Source organism: Carica papaya, chromosome 9 (genome assembly GCF_054855325.1).
Source record: "Carica papaya isolate Zhongbai chromosome 9, ASM5485532v1, whole genome shotgun sequence".
In the NCBI taxonomy this organism is placed as follows: Eukaryota; Viridiplantae; Streptophyta; class Magnoliopsida; order Brassicales; family Caricaceae; genus Carica; species Carica papaya.
In genome coordinates, this window is record NC_142317.1 from 22,800,724 (window position 1) to 22,821,435 (window position 20,712).

The 20,712-nt window shown below is 31.0% G+C and overlaps 1 pseudogene; it reads left to right on the plus strand.

Moving 5' to 3' along the window:
• The first annotated feature begins 3,492 nt into the window (after positions 1 to 3,492).
• LOC148240196 (neutral/alkaline invertase 3, chloroplastic-like) lies at positions 3,493 to 18,027 on the plus strand (annotated as a pseudogene).
• The last annotated feature ends 2,685 nt before the right edge of the window (positions 18,028 to 20,712 follow it).

Genomic DNA, 20,712 nt, shown 5'->3' on the forward strand with positions numbered 1-20,712 from the left:
GAAATTCATGTTGAAAGGTTCAATATTTATAAAAATATATAATTAAGGATTTACTAGATCATTTTGTCTAGCAAACGATATAACATTTTCAATTGTTCTCAATTAATGTCTTTACTTAACTGTCTAAAAGTAATATTAATTTCTCTAACAAGTGGTATAAGAGGTAGTAACACTCTTTATAAGGCATTACTTGGATAAAACCGAAATGTATTGCATCAACATCCTAATAATAGCAAGCTGGGAAACTCATGGGTCCTTGTGTAGTGCTTTAGGACTGCTTACCTAATTTGGGATAAACAACGCTAAGGTTCAATAGTAGTTGAGGATAAGGAAGCTTTTGGCTTCTAGAGCTATTTTGAGATACCTATGATCTTACAAGATAGCTTTGCCAAAAGGTTGTGTCGAGTTTTAAAATTGCTCTCACAATCTAGACCTATCTTAAGACAACTATGAGGTTTCAAGCATGTATTAGGTTTTAATAAAGCTCTAAAACTGCGGTATTAGTCTTTTCTTTTTTCTCTTAATGTTATGTTGCACTAAGATACAAATTTGTTGTCCTAAAATTTAATTTAGTATTGATTTTGTTTTATTTAATTATATGGTAAATTTTGTAACAAGTATAAATTTTTTACTTGATGAATATTTCTCTGAGTTTAGGTTATTACTTGAGGATGTATAAGCTTTCATTTTGCATTTTGTTTCCTTTCTTAGTTGGATTCAAAAGTAGAATAAGAATAATACATAACTTAGGTAAAGATGAGTAAGGACTTCTGAAAGATAGATAATTGTTCATGAACCTCCTCAGTTTTTGTTTCACTTACTTGAGCATGATGGTTTTTATTGTTAATGAATAATGATTTTATCTTAAAAAAATAATGTTATATTGGATGCTATTGTATTGACTTCCATTGTATAAGTTTAATTAGTATTAAAAGTAACTACTACTAAATTTATAGTTCAATCAAATAATAAAATAGAAATTAATTTGAATGAATTATTTAATATTACAATAAATAAGCAAATCAAAGGATGTATATTTATTGTTTAAAATATAGTATTTGACAATCAACTATGAGAATTGACACTTCAGTGAATAATGAGAGGAGATTGATGGTGACTACAATGAAATACAACCAACACAGATAAAAGCTTTGGTATCTTGCAACAAAGTGGATCACATTTTCCTTATGTTTTAAGAAAAAGATAAACTATTTTATTTTTAATTTTTTTGTACTCCTTTTTGTTGATACAAAAGTTAAACAACTCTTTTTTTCAAGTAAAGAAATAGATAGGGTGGGCACGAAATGGACACATGAGTTCCTCTATTTGTCGCATATTACCTAGCAACATTTTAACTTTTGTGATAGTCTAAATCAACTGTTAAATTATATCGTCTATTGTATAATTTCTAATTGTAATAGGACCTTTTTTAAAGGTACGAGGTACAAATTTTACACTTGATGAATATTTTTCTAAAGTTTAGGTTTTTACTTAAGGATGTTTAAGCTTTCATTTCATATTTTGTTTCTTTTCTTCTTAGTTAGATTTAAAACTTTAATCGAATAGTACATAACTTAGCTAGAAATGTAGTAAGGACTATTGAAATATATTTATTTATTCATGAGCCTAAGTTTTTTGTTGACTTACTTGAGAAAAATGGTCTTTATTATTCATGGATGATGAATTTTTCTTTTAAAAAAAGTAAATGTTGTAATGGATGTTATTATATTGACTTACATTGCATAAACTAATACCATACTAGAAAGAAATATGTCTAATATTGTAGGTTAATCAAATAACAAAGAAGAACTTAACTTCAATGAATTATTTAACTCATACAAATGAATAAATAAAATGACGTACATTTAGTGTTTAAAATATAGTATTTGATGATTGATTAGGAGAACTGATGTTTTAATAAATTATGAGAGTGATTGATGATGACTGCAATAAGAAGCAACTAATACAAAGATAGAAGCTTTGATGTCTTATAGTAGAGGGGATCAAATTTTCTTTAGGTTTGAGTACATTAAGATGAACTATTTTATTTCTTAATTCTTATGTATTTTTTTACTGATATAAAAGTTAAATAAATTTTTTTTCTAAGTAAAGAAATGGATAGGTTGTGCATGAAATGGACAAGTTGCTTCCTTTATTTGTTGTATATTTAGTTAACGATATTTTGACTTTTAGTGACAATGTCTATCACCCACTAAAATTGTGTCGTTTATTTTCTAATTTTTAGTTGGATTTAAAAGTAACTTTCATTCCACATTTTGTTTTTCTTTTTCATAATTAGATGTAAAAGTGTAATTAGATAGTATACAACATAGCTAGAGATGTAGTAAGGACTTCTAAAAGATATAGTTCATGAATTTTAGTTTTTTTGTTCACTTGCTTAAGTAGAATGGTTTTTATCCATGATTTTTTTAAAAATGAAAAAGTAAATGTTTTATTGGATGTCATTATACTGACTTACATTGTTTACAGACTTATATAGTTTTAGAAAGAAGTACGATTAAATTTGTAATCTGTCAAATAATAATGATGATTTAACTTAAATTAATAATTTAATCTCATACAAATGAGTGAGTTAAGTAACATAAATTTACTATTTAAAATACAAAATTTAATGACTGATAAGGAAAACTGATATTTCAATGAATAATGAGAGGTGATGGGTGATGATTGTAATGAGATGCAACTAACAGAGAGAGAGAAGTTTTGGTATCTTGCAACAAAGGAGATTGAATTTTTTTAAGATTTTGACATAAAGATAAACTATTTTATTTTCGGTTTCTTTTGTATTTCTCTTTGTTAATATAAAAGCTAAATAATTTTTTTTTCAAATGGATAAGTGGCTTCCCTTATTTGTCGCAAATTTACTTCGTTGCATTTTTACGTTTAACGACAATATAAATCTGCTGGTAAAATTTTATCATCTATTGTCTAATTTTTAGCAGTAATTAATTGTTCTCAAAGGTGCCAATATAATTCCTTTTATCAGTTGAAGTGATTTATTTAGAGAAAAACCATATTTGTTTTTTACACAATATTATAATGGATTAAACAAAACTCTTTTTTAAAAAAAAAAATTTCTCATAAAATGTTTAGCAAGGTTAATCCAAACTTGGAACACAAAATTCAAAAAAATGCAAATTCATTAATGCATACAATATTGATAACCTAAATATCAATCACTAAAAATGACCTAGACTAGTAGCAATCTGTTATAAATACTAAACTCATTATAACTCTCTGCTGCTTTGGTGAGCACTGTAGATTCGAAGAAAAAAACAATCTCCCTTCTCTTGGCAAAACCATTTTTCTCTTCTCTAATCGTCTCAAAAAGGATGGATCAAAGCATTCGACGACTCAGCATGATCCACTCGATGGAACAAGAGGTTTAGTGCTTAACATCTTATCTATTTATTGATCATGTATATATATCGATATCATTGATTAATTTGGATTCAATATTTGTTAAAGGATATGGTAGATCACTTTTTTGAAATAGCATATGAAATTAAAGGTGTACCTGGTTGTAGTCCTAATTATTTCTCGGATATGCTCTTTATCTTCGTAGCTGAATCTAAAATGACCTTATCAGACATGGCTAAAGCTTTATATGTGTACATAATATATATCTTGATATAGATCTTAGTTGTTATTAACCACGTTGATTAGTTAATGAGTTTTAATTATTTGGTCTTCTTCTCTTAATTTGCAGGGACAAAGTATTTAGTGCATATTTTCCTAAGATTTGCGAACTTTACTTCAAGATAAAAGAAGCTGCCTCAAGGTATATAATTAATGCTAATCATCACAGCTCAAAACTATTTAATTTAAAGTATTTATGTGTGTCATTATTGATCTAATAATATGTATTTAATACTAAAAATTCTCAAGTATAATTTTTGTTGGTAAAAATTCATACATTTTAATAACTAAATGATATGTAATGAGATTTATAGTGTGATTTGAACTTATACTCTTATAGATAAGGATAAAAATACAAAGATATCAACCCAACAGATAAATAATTAATAATTTAATTAACCAAATATCTATTAGTAGGATATATATTTGATTGGTATATGTGTATACTTAATTAATTAATTAATTAGTTTAATAGTTGATGCATTTATTCTTCTACAAGAGATCATAAGTTCGACTGAGATTATACTTTTACGTGTGTTATCATTTGAAAGTTGCGTTGAATTGTAATTATTTTAAAAAATAATTAGCTAATTTTAATTGTACCCTTGGTGCTTGTCGATTGGCACTGAAATATGAGGAATTCATCAAAGCATCTGATGAAAAGAGTAAGGAAGGGTAAGCTTTCATAAATAATTGACGTCATAAATCGATTAACATATCTATTTATTGTGCTTTTTTAATTCTTTTAATTTCTTTTTTTAAAAAAAAAAGTGTGTAGCGGCATTAGATGCAATAAAAAATGAATTCACATTGATGAAGGAAAAAATAAAAGTCCTTCTTGAGGTAATATTTTATTTTATATATTTTGCAGAATTTTATTTTCATATATATCTTTTTCTCTTATGGATTTTGTGAAAATTTTAACTGAATTTAAATTTGTAGAATTATACAGTATGAGTTTTACTTAATTAAAAATTTGTTTTGCTGGTTGCATAATTATAGCTATTAACAATTATAATAAATTCTGACAACACAGTAGTAGTTTAAACTTGTGTTTTATTTAAGATTTACGAGTTTAAGTTTCACTGAAGATGTAAAGTTTATATTTTAATAAAAAGTAAAACTATTTTTTTAATATTAAACATTATAGATTTTGATTTTAAAATCTTTATTATTATTATTATTAATTAATAAATGGGGTATGTGCTGATATATTTGGAAACAAGCACCACGCTTCGCAGGCACAAGCGCACTCCTTTAAATTAATAGAAAGTTGGGAAACTCATGGGTCCTTGTGTAGTGCTTTAGGACTGCTTACCTAATTTGGGATAAACAATGCTAAGGTTCAAGGATAGTTGAAGATAATGAAATGTAACGGCCCTGGAAATTTAGAATGAAATATGTGTATTAATAATGTCAAATGCGAAAGCGTAATAAAAATTTTGATTAACATTCCTTACACAAAAACCAAAAACGTGCTTAAAATATAAAAGAACAAACTAAGTAAAAGAGTGATACTCGAAAATAAGAACTATAAATATAACTACGGAGTCTTATGGCGTCCCCTTCGCCGTCTTCCTGCGAAACGGGCTCGGGAACAATGTCTTCCTTATCTGAAATGGTTAAATAAGGAATGAGCTACACCAGCACAGTAAAGACATCACACTATCTCACCGCCACGGAGGTAAAGGTGGGTAGAAAATACAAAAAAGACAAATGGAGCATAATTTATAATAAACTCGTTTATTAACATAAAAACGTTTACTGTCCACTTACCTCGGTAAGATCCATAAAACAACAAATGAAAGCAATAACATTATCATCATCATGAAATCATATGAACTGTATGACATAATACTTACCACGCCTTTGCATTTCAATCATTAAACAACACATTTTCCTCATTTACCAGCCTACTAGTATCCATGGGGATCCATAGGGGTCCCGCTACCCGTGAACCCTTAACATTTATAACCTGATTCCAGAGCCATCCCCATACCCCGTCCAGTATGGGCACCAAAACCATGAACCTCAATACCCCGTCCGGTATGAGGGTGAAATGGGCCGTCCCCATACCCCGTCCGGTATGGGTGCCAAAACACATAAGGTCTCCATACCCCGTCCGGTATGAGAGACCACGTTCCCGGTAGGGTTCTCTACGGACCCAGTCCATCCACCATCTCCCAGGATATCTAGTCAGACTGTCCACATTATCCACTTATCAATTCACATAATCTTTTTGCCATTTTTCTTAGTTTCAATCATCCAAACACACACAACATGTAAACCAGTAATGGACACCAAACAAGACAACACAGTACCGGATTCATCATCATACAAACCATAATAAAAGAAACCATGATTCATACATACGAGACCATAACGTAATTACATCAAACATCATGCTGCATTTAATACTGGAAACTAAATCAAACAATAACAGACCAACACTGTATCAGACTCGGGCTCCATTGGCAACCTTAATCAATTATACATTTATAAAGTCACACAGTACAGTTTAATTATTTATTTAGTTTTAATACCGTGATAGAAAATAGGGTGAGGGGTCCTTACTTGTTTCGGGGTCTGAATACGGCTCTACAGTGCGCCTACAGGCTGTTCCTAATTTTTTCTGAATTTTTTTCTGGGAAACTGAAACGCACTACTGGTACCTGCACGTGCCCCAAAAAAATCCCAAATTAGACCTAGGGCCCTTTTCGGCCAATATCGCAATTCCGGCACGGCGGCTCTGCCGTGCTCCGGCGATGGCACCGCCGCTTGCGGCGGCGATTCACCTCGAGTTGGCTATTTTCGGCCGAATTCGGCCACACTTGTATCGGTCCCTGCGATAGAACAACCCTAGGGCCCTCGGTGGGCCGAAAAATCACGAAAAATTGAAACTTACCGGTGGCGGTGCTCTCGGGTGTGGCAGCTCCTCCGGCATGAGTAGTGTTTTGATGTTTGGCTCCGATCAACCTGTAGAGAAAAGAACGGTGATCACAGTGGTATAAAATTTGCATCAAACGGAGGCTGGGAAGGGCCTCATCGGACGCAAAAACTGAGGGGCACGGCGGTGCCGCTGGGTTTCGGCTGGGTTTTTCGATCTTTTAACCGGTGGTTTGGCCTCAGTTTGGCCATAGGCGGACTCAGCATCAAAAAACGAGCAAGGGGGAGAAAATTTACCTCGATCGGCGGTCGGAAACTTCTCCGGTGCGACGGCAGGTGACGGCGGCTGGCTCCTCCGGTGCCTGGTTCTTCTTCTCCGGGCAGCACTAGCGGCTAGGGTTTCTTTGGTCAGGTGTGGGTGGGATTATTTATACCCTTTTCCTTTTAATCTTGACCGTCCATCAAGATTAAATCTGGACCGTTCATCGCGATGCAATCTGGGCCGTCCGTGCCTGATTGAATCTGGGCCGTCCGTGTGCATGACTCTGGGCCGTCCGTGCGCACGTTTGATCTGGGCCGTCCGTGTGCGCGGGAATGGATCTGGGCCTTCCGATCGCACGCACGCGGATCGCCCACGTGGCCCGTTCCCTGGTCAGTGTTGCCTTGCCATGCAGCGCGTTCTGGTTAGCCGGGACTGCTGACCGGGCCGCTGACGTGGCGGCTGACGTGGTGCTGATGTGGCACAACTTTTCTAAATTGCGTTTTGACCCCTGGTTTCTGATTTTCTTTTTAAAAACACCCCCATAATCCAAATTTTCACCCCTTTTTCCCAAAATCAATTTCAATTAAATCCAAATAATATTTTTACCCAAATTTTATCATTGTTATTACTTTTATTTTCATTGAATTAAATTAAATTAAATTAAATAAAAAATCAAATAAATAAATAAAAAACCCAAATAAATAAATAAAATTTTTATTTTTATTTGGGTGTTACATGAAACTTTTGGCTGCTATAGTTATTTTGAGATACCTATGAGGTTATAAGATAGTATTACCAAAAGGTTGTGCAGGGTTTTAAAATAATTCTCGTGTTCTAGACCTATCTTAATACAACTATGAGGTTTCGATCATGTATTAGGTCTTAATAAAGCTCTAAAACTGCAGTGTTACATTTAAATCTTAACGTTTTAGTCTTTTCTTTTTTTAATGTTATGTCGCACTAAGATCAAAAGTTTTTGTCCTAAAATTTAATTTCTCATAGATTTTGTGTTACTTAGTTATCTGGCAAATTTTGTACCAAGTACAAATTTTATACTTGATCAATATTTCTCTGAGTTTAGGTTATTACTTGAGCATGTTTTGGCTTTCATTCTATATTTTGTTTCCTTTCTTCTCAGTTGGATTCAAAAGTATTATAAGAATAATACATAACTTAGCTAGAAATGAGTATGAACTTCTGAAAGATAGATAATTGTCCATGAACCACAATTTTTGCTTCACTTACTTGAGCATGATAAAGTATAACCTAATTTCTACGAATTATTTAATTTTATAGTAAATAAGTGAATTGAATGATGAATATTTATTGTTTAAAATATTGTATTTGATGACCAATTATGAGATCTGATGCTTCAGTAAATAATTAGAGGCGATTGATAGATACTACAATGAAATGCGACCAACACAAAGATAAAAGCTTTGGTATTTTGCAATGAAGTAGATCACATTTTCTTTAGGTTTTAAGATAAAGATGAAATATTTTATTTTTAACTTTTTTTTGTAGCCCTTTTTGTTGATACAAAAGTTAAGCAACTTTTTTTTTCAAGTAGAGAAATAAATAGGGTGGGCACAAAATGGACACATGAGTTCCTCTATTTGTTGCATATTACCTGGCAACATTTTAACATTTGTAATAGTCTAAATCAACCACTAAAATTATGTCATCTATTATTTAATTTCTACCTGTAATAGGATCCTTATTAAAGGTACCAGATACAAATTTTATACTTGATGAATATTTTTCTAAAGTTTGGGTTGTTTACTGACTTATGTAGTACTAGAAAGAAATACAACTAAATTTATAGTTTGGTCAAATAATAAGGTATGGATTAACTTGAATAAATAATTTAATCTCATACAAATGAGTAAACTAAGTAACATAAATTTACTGTTTGGAATACGGTGTTTAATGACTGATAAGGAAAACTGATACTTCAATGAATGAAGAGAGGTGATGGGTGATGACTGCAATGAGATGCAACAACATAGAGAGAGAAGTTTTAGTCTCTTGCAATAGAGGAGATTGAATTTTCTTTAGGTTTTAGAACATAAAGATAAATTATTTTATTTTTAATTTCTTTTGTACTTCTTTTTGTCATTATAAAAGTGAAATAATTTTTTAAAAAATAAAGAAATGGGCAGGTTGTGCATGAAATGGATATGTGGCTTCCTTTATTTGCTGCAAATTTGCTTTATGGCATTTTGACTTTTAGTGACAATATAAATCTGCTGGTAAAATTTTATCATCTATTGTCTAATTTTTAGCAGCAATTAACCATTCTTAAAGGTGTTAATATAATGCCTTTTATCAGTTGAAGTAATTTATTTGGAGAAAAACCATCTTTGTTGTTTATACAACATTATAAATGGATTAAATTAAACTCTTGTTTTTTTTTTCAAAAGAAAATATTTTTTCTCATAAAATTGTTGGCTAGAATAATCCAAACTGGAAAACAAAATTCAAAAATATGCAAGTTCACTAATGCATAGAATATTGATAACCTAAATATCGATCACTAGAAATGACCTAGATTATTAGCAATTTGTTATAAATTCTAAACTCATTATAACTCTCCGCTGCTTTGGTGAGCATTGTAAATTCGAAAAAAAAAAATCTCCCTTCTCTCGGTAAAACCATTTTTCTCTTCTCAAATTGTTTCTAATATAATGGATTGAAGCATGTAGCTCCTTGACATGATCCACTCGATGGAACAAGAGGTATAGTGCTTTAACATTTTATCTATTTTTTCCTTATCTATTTAGTGATCATGTATATAAATCGATATTGTTGATTGATTTGCATTCGATTTTTTTAAAAGGGTATGGTCGATCACTTTCTTGGAATAGCATACGAAATGAAAGGAGTGCCTGGTTGAGGTCCTAATTATTTCTCTAATCTACTCTCCATGTAACACCCAACCTCTACTTTTTTTTTCTTTTTATTAATTATTATTATATGAATATAATTATTATTTATGTAATTTTAAATTTAATTAAATTTAAATTAATTTATTTTAAAGGAAATAATAATAATAAAAATAATAAAAAGGGGTAAAAATTATTTAGGGGTTTAATTGAAAATAATTTTGGGGAAAAGGGGTGATAATTTGGGTTTTGGGGGTATTTTTAAAAGACAAATCAGAAAATAGGGGTCAAAATACAATTTAAAAAAGTTGTGCCACGTTAGCTACCCGGTCCGTAGCCCTGACCAACCAGGACGTGCCAAGTGGCAGTGACAATGACGCGGGTGGCCACGCGGGAGAGAGCCGCGTGGGCGATCCATGTGCGCACGATCGAACGGCTGAGATCCGTTCCCGTGCGCACAGACGACCCAGATCAAAAGCGCGCATAGACGGCCCAGATTGCATCGCGCACGGACGGTCCATATTGAATCGCGCATGGACGTCCAAGATTGAATCGCGATGAACGGCCCAGATTCACTCCCTATTTAATCGCGATCGGACAGTCCAGATTAAAAGCGATGGATGGCTCATATCAAAAGCGGATGGGTATAAATAACCCCATCCGCACCTAAACCCTAACCCTAATCGCCAAAGCCCCTCGCCGGAGAAGACAGCCCAGCCACTGGGGAGTCGACCGCCGGCACCCGCCGTCGTACCGAAGCAATTTCCAGCTACCAAAGGTGGTAAAAATTCAACCATTTGCTCAGAATTTTATTTTAAACCCAACTATAGCCAAATCAGAGCAAAAGCACAAGCCAATTGGCAGGAAAACGCTGCCAAAGCTCAGCTGCGCTGCCGCGGGGTGTTTCGATTTTTGCCTCTGATGAGGCCCTTCCTAATTCCAGTTCGATGCGATTTTTTCATCGTTGTGATCAACGTTTCCTCCTCTACAGGTTGACCGGTGCAAAACACCCAACCGCAACGTGAGCCGGAGGAGCCACCGCACCGGAGAGCCCCACCGCTGGTGAGTTTTGGCTTTCTACCTTTTTCTAGCCCACCGAGGGCCCTAAGTGTGTTTTCTCACAGGAACCGATGCAAGTTTGGCCGAATTCAACCAAAAATAGCCAACTCGAGGTGGATCACCGCCTCGAGCGGCGGCGCCATCACCGGAACACGGTGGAGCCGCCGTGTCAGAATTTTGAAATTGGCCGAGTAGGCCCTGGGTCTGATTTTTGGGTTATTTGGGACATGTGTAGGTACTGTAAACGCGTTTTATTTCCCGAAAAAAAATTCAGGGAACCTAGGGAACGCCCGTAGGCGCAGTGACAATCTATTTTTTGACGTCGAATCAAGTAAGGATCCCTCACCCTATTTCCTATCATGGAATTGGAGTTTAAATAAATGATAATACTGTATTTTGTACAAATTAACTAGATATATATAATTAATTACGGTTGCTAATAGAGTTCAAACTAGACATTATTCTCTATCGATTTCTGTTTGATTTATTTTACAGTCTAAATGCATTATGGTATAGTTTATCTATTCTATGGTTTTAAATCCATGTATCACTGCTTACTTCACTACTGTTTGATTTTGGGAATCTAAGATATGCTTGCTTTGTTGGATGGACGTTTCTTGTTTATATATTTATGTTTGAGTTGGTAACGAAGACTAAGGACAAATAGGAATGAGATGTGATTTGATAAATGGATAAGATGACAACCTCACTAGATATCCTGCGAGATGGTGGACGGACCGCATTCATTGGGAACCCTACCGTGAACGTCGTCTCATACCGGACGGGGTATGGAGACTCGGTCATTTGGCGCTCATACTAGACGGGGTATGGGGACGGCCCGCTTCACCCTCATACCGGACGGGGTATTGAGGTTTATTGTTTTGGCGCTCATACTAGACGAGGTATGGGGATGGCCCTGTAATTAAGATTGTTAAGGGGAATGGTTCACGTTTAGCGGGGACCCCTATTGATCCCTATGGATACTAGTATGCTGGTGAAAACGAGAACGGTGATAATCAGTTATTGTTAATGAATACAAATTTATGATGTGTTTTATGTTACTGATTATGCATGAAATTGTGATATGTATGATGTTATTGTGTTTATAGGTTGTTTTCACAGGTGATCCAAGGGTAAAAAAAAAGGGTAAGTGGTTTTATTTTAAATAATTGAATTAGTTTAAAATTTGTGCTCCATTGGTTGTTTTCGGTTTTCTACCAATTTTTGCTTCTGTGACGATGATATAGTGTGATGTCCTTACTGGGCTAGTGTAGCTCATTCCTTACTTAACCATTTTAGATTAGGAGGACCTAGTTCCCGAGCCTAATCCACAAGAAGACGGCGAGTAGATACTAGATGCTTTATAGTTTCCTTTATTTTTCTCATTTATCGTATTTCTTTTAGAGAACTTATTCCGTGGTATTCTTTAATACTTTTAAGTTGTTGTGTAAGGGATGTTAACCTTAATCTTTGATTTTGCTTCCACAATCAAATTATTATATGTATTTTCTTTTGAATTTCCGGGGTCGTTACACTCCACCTTCGTAGTTGAATCTGAAATCATCTTATCAGACATGACTAAATCTTTGTATGTGGACATAATATATATCTCGATATATATCTAAGTAGTTATTAACCAATTTTGACTAGTTAATGGGTTTTAATTATTTGGTTCTCTTCTCTTAATTTGCAATGACAAAGTATCTGATGCTGATTTTCCTAAAATTTGTGAACTTTGCTTCAAGATTAAAGGAGCCTCCTTAAGGTTTATAATTAATACTAATAATCATAGCTCAAAACTCTTTAATTTGGAGTATTTGTGCGTGTTGTTATTGATCTTATAATATGTATTTAATAATAAAAATTCTCAAGTGCAAGTTTTGTTAGTAAAAATTCATGCAGTTTAGTCGTTAAATGATATGTCATGAGACATATAATCTGATTTGAATTCATACTCTTATAGATAAGGATAAAAGCATAAATATATCCACCCAATAGATAAATAATTAATAATTTAATTAACCAAATATATATTAGTATGATATATATATTTATTTGGTATATGTGTATACTTAGTTAATTATTTAATTAGTTTAATAGTTGATGCATTTCCTCTTTTACAAGAGATCACAAGTTTGAGTCAGATTGTACTTTCATGTATGTCATCATTTGAAAGTTACTTGTATTGTATTGCATTTACTGTATATTGCCTAATTAATCTCAAGTCAAACTATTGTTTTGTGTGTATTCTTACATGGAGATTATTTATATTGCGTTATGATTGATGTATATCACTTAATCAATATATTTACACAATTTTTATTTAAAAAAATAATTAGCTGATATTAATTGCAGCCTTGACACTTGTCAAATGGCACTAAAATGTGAGGAATTCATTAAGGCATCTGATGAAAAGAGTAAGGAAGGGTAAGCTTTCATACATAATTGACATCATAAATTGATTCACAGTCTTTATATATGCATGTAGTAAATGAATTTCATACTTATTTTTTTATTTTAGATAATACTAATATATCTCTTTATTGAGTTTTTTTATAATTTTTTAAAATTATTTTTTTAAAAAAACAAAGGTGGATAGCAGCATTGGATGCAATCGAAAATGGCTTCTTACTTACAAAGGAAAAAATAAGCATCCTTCTTGAGGTAATATTTTATTTTACATATTTTACAAAATTTTATTTTCATATATATCTTTTTCTCTTATGGATTTCATAAAAATTTTAACTGAATTTAAATTTGCTAACTTATAAAGTATGAGTTTTACTTAATTAAAAATTTGTTTTGCCAGGTCATAATTATAGCAATTAAAAATTATAATGAATTATAATAATATGGTAGTAGTTAAAATTTTTTATGTTTTATTTAAGATTTACAAGTTTAAGTTTTGCTGAAAATACAAAGTTTATATTTTAATAAAAAGTAAAACTATTTTTTTTAAATATTAAACATTGTAGATTTTGATTTTAAAATATTTATTATTATTATTCACTAAATGGGGTATGTATGGTGGTGCAGTTAAAAGCTAGAACCACCCCTCGCAAGCGCAAACGTACTCTTTGAAATGAAGGTACTCTTGCTTCTTACAACTTATTTAATTCGATTCTTATTTATTTTTTTTAATTCCTTAATATTTTAATTTGAATTGTTCTAGTAAATGGAGAATATTACTCTCGAATACCTTGTTACTGTAATAAACACAGTTTCTTTTTAAATAATTCAATTTGCTTTTAAATTAACTAAGAATAAAATAAGACTTATATTTTTCTTCAATTACTGTAACTTAACTAAAGTAATTATTATCCTTTTAATTTATAAAATTTAAGTTCAATATTTAATTTTTCACTATTTGTATTTTATCTATTTTCATCTCTTTCAATAACAATATTATAAAGTAATTATGTTTTTTTTTGGTTGGGCAGATGAGGGGATGAAAGCTTCTAAAAATCAATACCAATAAATTCTCTGCAGGTTGTAATAAGTATTACTTTTTCATGGAAAATAAATTTAAACTCTTAACTTTTTTTTTATGTTGTTGATGTCGTGATTAAGTTGAGTTTAATCTCAACGTGCCTATTATGTTTTTAGGCGAAAAAAATATTTCATGATTATTAAGTTCTCTTAGTTGAGGGAACTATAGTAGGTCAAAATCTTAACCTAACTTTTAATTTTTTGCTTTGAAACTCATACTTATTCTACAAAGATAATTACAAATTAAAAGGTATTATTCAAAAAATTTTAAATTTTGTTGCTATTGGTTGAGATGAATTGTTAATATTTAATAGTTTTATGTAAAAATCTCTTGGTGAAAAAAGATAGGAGAATTTACCTTAGACATTTACTTTCTATACAAATAGGAATTGAAGTTTGAGCATCCATTATAAGGATTGAGGTGTGCACTAGGTCAATCAGATAAGGTGAGTATAAAAAGGAGATTTTTGACATGTTAATTGTATGATACAATAAGCTTAGCTACCAATAGATCATAGATTTTATTAATTTGCACAACTAGAAAAGAAAAAGTTAGAATCTTTCAAGAAAATTTTAGAAAAAAATGAAAGTGAAAGAAAAAAGATAAAAGAGAGAGCAATAGAGAAATGTAGGAATAAGATAGGATAGAGTAGAGGAGCTAACTATTTATAAGGTAAACATAGGATGATACCATTGAAAAGGAGAAACTAGCCACTAACATCCATTAACATGGGAACATGAATTTCATGCACCAAAATGCCCCCATTAAAGCTTGTGACTATGTTCATTTATCACAATTAAGCACACACTACAATGAAGTTTTAAAGAATTTTCATAAATGATCATAAACATGGTGTTTGAATGGTTAAGATTCTTACATTTTTTTGGAAGATAACAAGTCTGTATCTTATTAAAATGTAAAATTTATCACTTTTTGGATATAATTATATGTATTAATAATGATTTGTTTATAATATTTGATTTAACAGAATCAAAAGATTTAACTTATAACTTTGTTGGTAGAGATATAGTAATGAAATTGGATTTTATCCTAAAGAGTCATGACATATCTAAATGAAAATAATATTCTGTAACGATTAGATTCTTTTATTAAAACAATTATAATAAGCGAAAAAATTCGAATTAATATTTTTCTTAAATTATTTATTAACATAAATATTAAAGAAGAAGAAATGTGTTAAAGTGAAACTCACAAAATGCCTACATATAAAGGGTGAGATTTCTTATATTTTCTCTCATTAAGTCGAAGATCTCTCGTCTTCTTATTACACACATATAAAAGACCTTTAGTTTTGATTTTGTTTTCAAAAACTCACATGAATATATATTTTTATTACAATACTAAAACAATCTCTCATGTATTTTAATAAAAAATAATGTAAGATAAAGTAGTTTAATTCCAATTCTTTTAATGAAGAAAAAAAAACATTCAGATTATAAAACCTCCACTTTAGAAACAAAGTAATGATTCTTACTTATAGATTCTTATTATCTCATATAAAAGTGTGATCATATCTCGAATTTCATTAATGAATCATGAAAATCTAAAAAGAAAACAAAACCAACTTTATCTTGGTTGGTTCACATATCAATTATTTTTTATGATTCTCATTAAAGTTCATTCCGGAAGCTTTTGAATTCCAGGCACTTGTTCTTCTCTAACCTGCTTGCATGTTGTCTTTCATGATTTATCTTAACCAAGCAAGAGAGGGAAAATTATGAGTATATCATTGTTGAGAGAACTATTGTACACAAACAAACAAGAAATATCCTCAACATAAATCATTGATCATATAAGTTGAATAAATTAATGGCAAATTGATGAAAATGGAGGGTGCATGAATTTATAGTGAGCTTACCCTCATCGCAAGATATCTCCTCCGTCTGCACATCCACTATACTTATCATTAACCATGTGATTCAGAGAAAAGAAAAAAGAGAGAGAAAAGGAAAAGCAAGTAAAAAAATGAGAGAAAATTTATATATAGAATTAAAAAATAATCAAATGAAATGAATAAATAAAATAAAAGGACAAGATGAGAAAAGAAGAGCAAGTGGAATTTTCATATAATTTCTTATTTATTCATAATAATCCACAACTATCAAAAACAAAACTAAATACAATACATACAATTGCATTATTATTGATTGTGTGGAGATATTGAAACGACACAATATTGTCTTCTCTTTTTCTAGATTTTTCTGCTCCCAAACATCACTTCGATACAAACCCACTTTTTATTTCATACAAGGTATGCATCTTTCTCTTTTATTTTCTCGTTTAGTTTTGGAGTATGTTCATTTTTAATATCACTTCATCTGGGTTTGGATTTAAGCTATGATTTTTTTTCTTGATTTGGAATCCTTGATTTATGAATGGTCCAATTAGTAGGACTTTTGTTAAGTTCTATCACAAATTGACTAGTTATTTAGATGCTTTCTGTTGTTTTTTACAAAAAAGTTGCATTGGTGCCTTGTAATCATTAGCTTTTGGCTTTTGATGAGGTTTTCTCACCTTTTGAGTACTCTTATTATATGACTTCTAGGTATTAAAAGATAATTCTTTATGGTTCCTAAAAATAACGGGGGGAAAGAGACATATTATGTATATTCGTAGCATCATTTCGTTAGTTTTCCTTGAGTGTCAAAGTTTATTTTCCTTTTTATTGTTGAATTTTTTACTTTTGGGTTGTATGTCTAATTTAGTTGAAAGTTTTCACTAAAATACTCACATTGAATCTAATGCCTTGATTTGTTTCTTTTGTTTGTTTTTTTATTTAAGGTTAATCATTCTTGAAATTGAAGTAGAAGAAGGTATTATTTCAATTGAGTCAAGAATCTCTTTGGTTCACTTTGATAAAAGAAGGGTTTGAGAATTGAGAGGGTTATAATTATTTGATTACCATTATGTATATGGGAATTTCTGAGGCAGTTATGCTACTTTTATCTAGAACTATTCCCAGTCGTTTTAGTTTTGATCCATGTTTTAGCAAATTGGATTCAAACAACAGATTATGATCTGACTCACTAGCCTACATGGATCAGCCATTATTTAAATTTATAAGTTGGTAATAGAGAGATCTTATTTGTCTACCTTTTTTTGTTGTGGTATCTCCAGTTAATCCTTTTTTTTTTCTTGAAGGCACTATTTTATTCTACCTTACTCTGTGCACGTGAAATGCTTGCTCAAGAAGATGGATCAGCTGATCTGTTTCGGCACTGAATAATTGCCTACTTGCTCTCTCATTCCACATCAGGGAGTATTATTTGATTGATTTGCGAAAACTGAAAGAGATTTATAGTTGCAAGACTGAGGAGTACTCATATGTTGCAGTTAATAAGTTCAACAATTACCCAGATCAAATTTCTCCTTGGTTGGTGGAATGGATGCCCAATAAAGGAGGTTATATAATTGGAAACTTACAACCAGCACATATAGATTTTTGATTTTTTTCTCTAAGAAACATGTGGTCTGTTGTAAGCAGTCTGACAACAGTTGATTAGTCACATGCCATACTAGATCTTATTGAAGCGAAGCAGATTTGGTAGCAAATATGCTATTCAAGATATGTTATCCTGCTCTTGAAGGTCAGGTGTGGCAAATAATCACTAGTAGTGATCCTAAGAACACATAAGAATCTACTCTCGTATTATTTATTTATGATCTATTTCTTCATTATTTTCAGCATTTCTCACTACGTTTCCTTTTCATGCAGTCCTTGGTCTTACCAAAATGGTGGTTCTTGGCCAACTCTTCTATGGTAGGTTAGTTTGTTATGCTTAAATATTCTCTCTGCTGCTAATGTTTTGTTCATTGCTCCAAATAACCCTTTGTAGAAGTTATATTTAGGTATAAGTTTCTTAAGTTCACATACTTGAATCCAATAGGATATGGCACCTTGTTGATGTTTTATAAAATAAAGTAATAATGAAGGAATGTTGGCAGTGTGACTTAAGATTTTAAAAATGGACTTTTTACAACTCACTGTTGCACCCATAAAGATGAAAAGACCAGAAATCACTGCAAAATCTGTTGAAGTTGCCGAACGATACATATCAAGAGACAATTGACCTTAATACTATGACATGAAAATAGGAAAGTTCATCGGGAAGCAAGCACGATTATTCCAGACATGGTCAATTACTGGATACCTTGTGGCTAAGCTTCTACTTGCAAACCCAAGTGCAGTCAAAATTCTGATAATTAAAGAGGATTATGAGCTTGTCAATGCCTTCTCTTGCATGATAAGTGCTAACCCCAAGAGAAAGTGTGGTCGGAAGAACTCCCAAAAGACTTGCATAATATAAGATTCTTAAGCTGCTTTCACATAAGGATAGGTAACTTCAATTTATGGCTTAACTTACCTATCTGAATAACTTAAATGTATAATGGTGATGATAACAATGTTTATTTTTCATTTTATTTGGGGGTTAAAGCTTTTGAGCAGTGATTCGGGTATCATTGGATCTTAATGTAAAGATGATATATTGATTTACGATTAGCATTAGCTTGAAACATCTTCCTGGATTGGAGAATTAACAAATTGTTTCCTGTTTATAGACTTTATATCATATATATAGTACTATAGGAGTGAAAGGTGTTCTTTTAAAGAGTTCACTATAAATTGGGAATACTCTTATATTATTTTAACTCTATTGCTCGATTATGACAATAATAATTTAAATTAACCTCATTTATATATATATATTTTAAATTTGTAAATGAAGAAATTACATAGAAATTTTTAGGTTGTGGGTCAAATTACACCACTCATTGAGAAACTATATTTTAAAAATAGATATAATATAGTATAGTATTAGAAGTTGAAATATTTGTATATGTATCTAATTGTCCCATTTGCTTTAATTTCTAAACAAGCTTCATCATTTTCTTAAGAAATTTACATGCTACATTTGTCCCATATTTTATAATTTAACAATATATCACAATTTTAATATTTAAACTCTCTTATTTATGTTTTTTGAGAACTAAATTCTAATTGATCTTCCTATATATGAAGAATTATGAAATAAAATTTCATTCAATGAATTCAAGCTAAAAATATAAGGGGTTCAAAAATAAAATTAAGGAATATATACCTCATTCAACATGTAAAGGATTACTAATAATTACATAAAAAAAGTAAAAATAGAATCAAATGAACAAGATAGATTTAATACTGCTTAATGTAAGTACATGTATATACTTTTGGACATATTTAATTTAGATTGTACTTTTATGTTTTTCAGTTATTTAAGATAAAGAGGTAATTTCATAGAAAGTCAAATATGAGATTTGAGTTAGTTCGCGGTCTAAAATTTAGAATTGTTAGAAGAATATGATCCCTTATAACGAATCTACTTTATAATTACTACCTAATTGTGCGTTATGCATTAAGAAAAAAAAAAGAGAACTTACCTCTATAATGCTTCAAATCTAACTCTTGTTTTCCTATTTCATTTCCTTATGTTTTTCCTCCTCGTTCTCCCAATTATTTTCTAACTCTTCTTATTTTTCTAGATCACCTAAAATTGATCACATCGTAACACAATAATAAATGTGAGGATAAGATTATGAAGAAATCATATTGTGGCGAAGAAATTAATAGAGGTAATTTTATAAAAAAAGCTATCTTGTTATTTTTTATCTAAACATTGCATCATAAATATAAATCATAGCATTAAAGAAAGATTGAAAGAAAAGCTGAAAGCATCAGGAAAGAAAAAAAAATAGAAGTGTCATAATCTATTTTTAAACTTTTGTAATAAAATATTTTAGTGTTTTAACATTATTTTTCATTCTAAGGTATGTAATCTTTAAAAGAATTATTACAAGATTATACTTAAAAGATATCTAAATATAGAGAATTGAATGCTCAGTAGGAGTCAAAATGTAGAAATTTCTTTCTACATTAGTCTTTCAAATTTAAAAATTAAAGAGATAGAAATCTAATTTTCATTATTTTGAACTTATGTAATCAAATATTTTAGAGTTTTAACGTTATTTTCATTATGTACTCTATAAAAAAAATTATTATAAGATTACATTTAAAGAATATCTAATGTAAGTACACGTATATATTTTTGGACGTATTTAATTTATATTGTACTTTTATGTTTTTCTGTTATTTAGAGTAAAAAAGTAATTTAATAAAAAGTCAAATATGTGGTTTGAGTTAGTTCGCGGTCGTTAGCTAAAACTTAGGAACTGTTTGAAAAACATGAATCCTTATGTGATTTGAGTTAGTTCTTGGAAACACGGCTGATTGGTGGACACTCGGGATATTCGTATTCGAAATGTTATATGGGACGATGTCTTGTAAGGGAGTTGACTAGGAGTTACCCTTAGCAAATATTGTGGCTCGAGCACTTGAGTTTCCCAAAGAAATGATGGTTTCAGAGCTAGCACAGGATTTGATCACACCGCTATTAATTAAGGACCCCACAAGG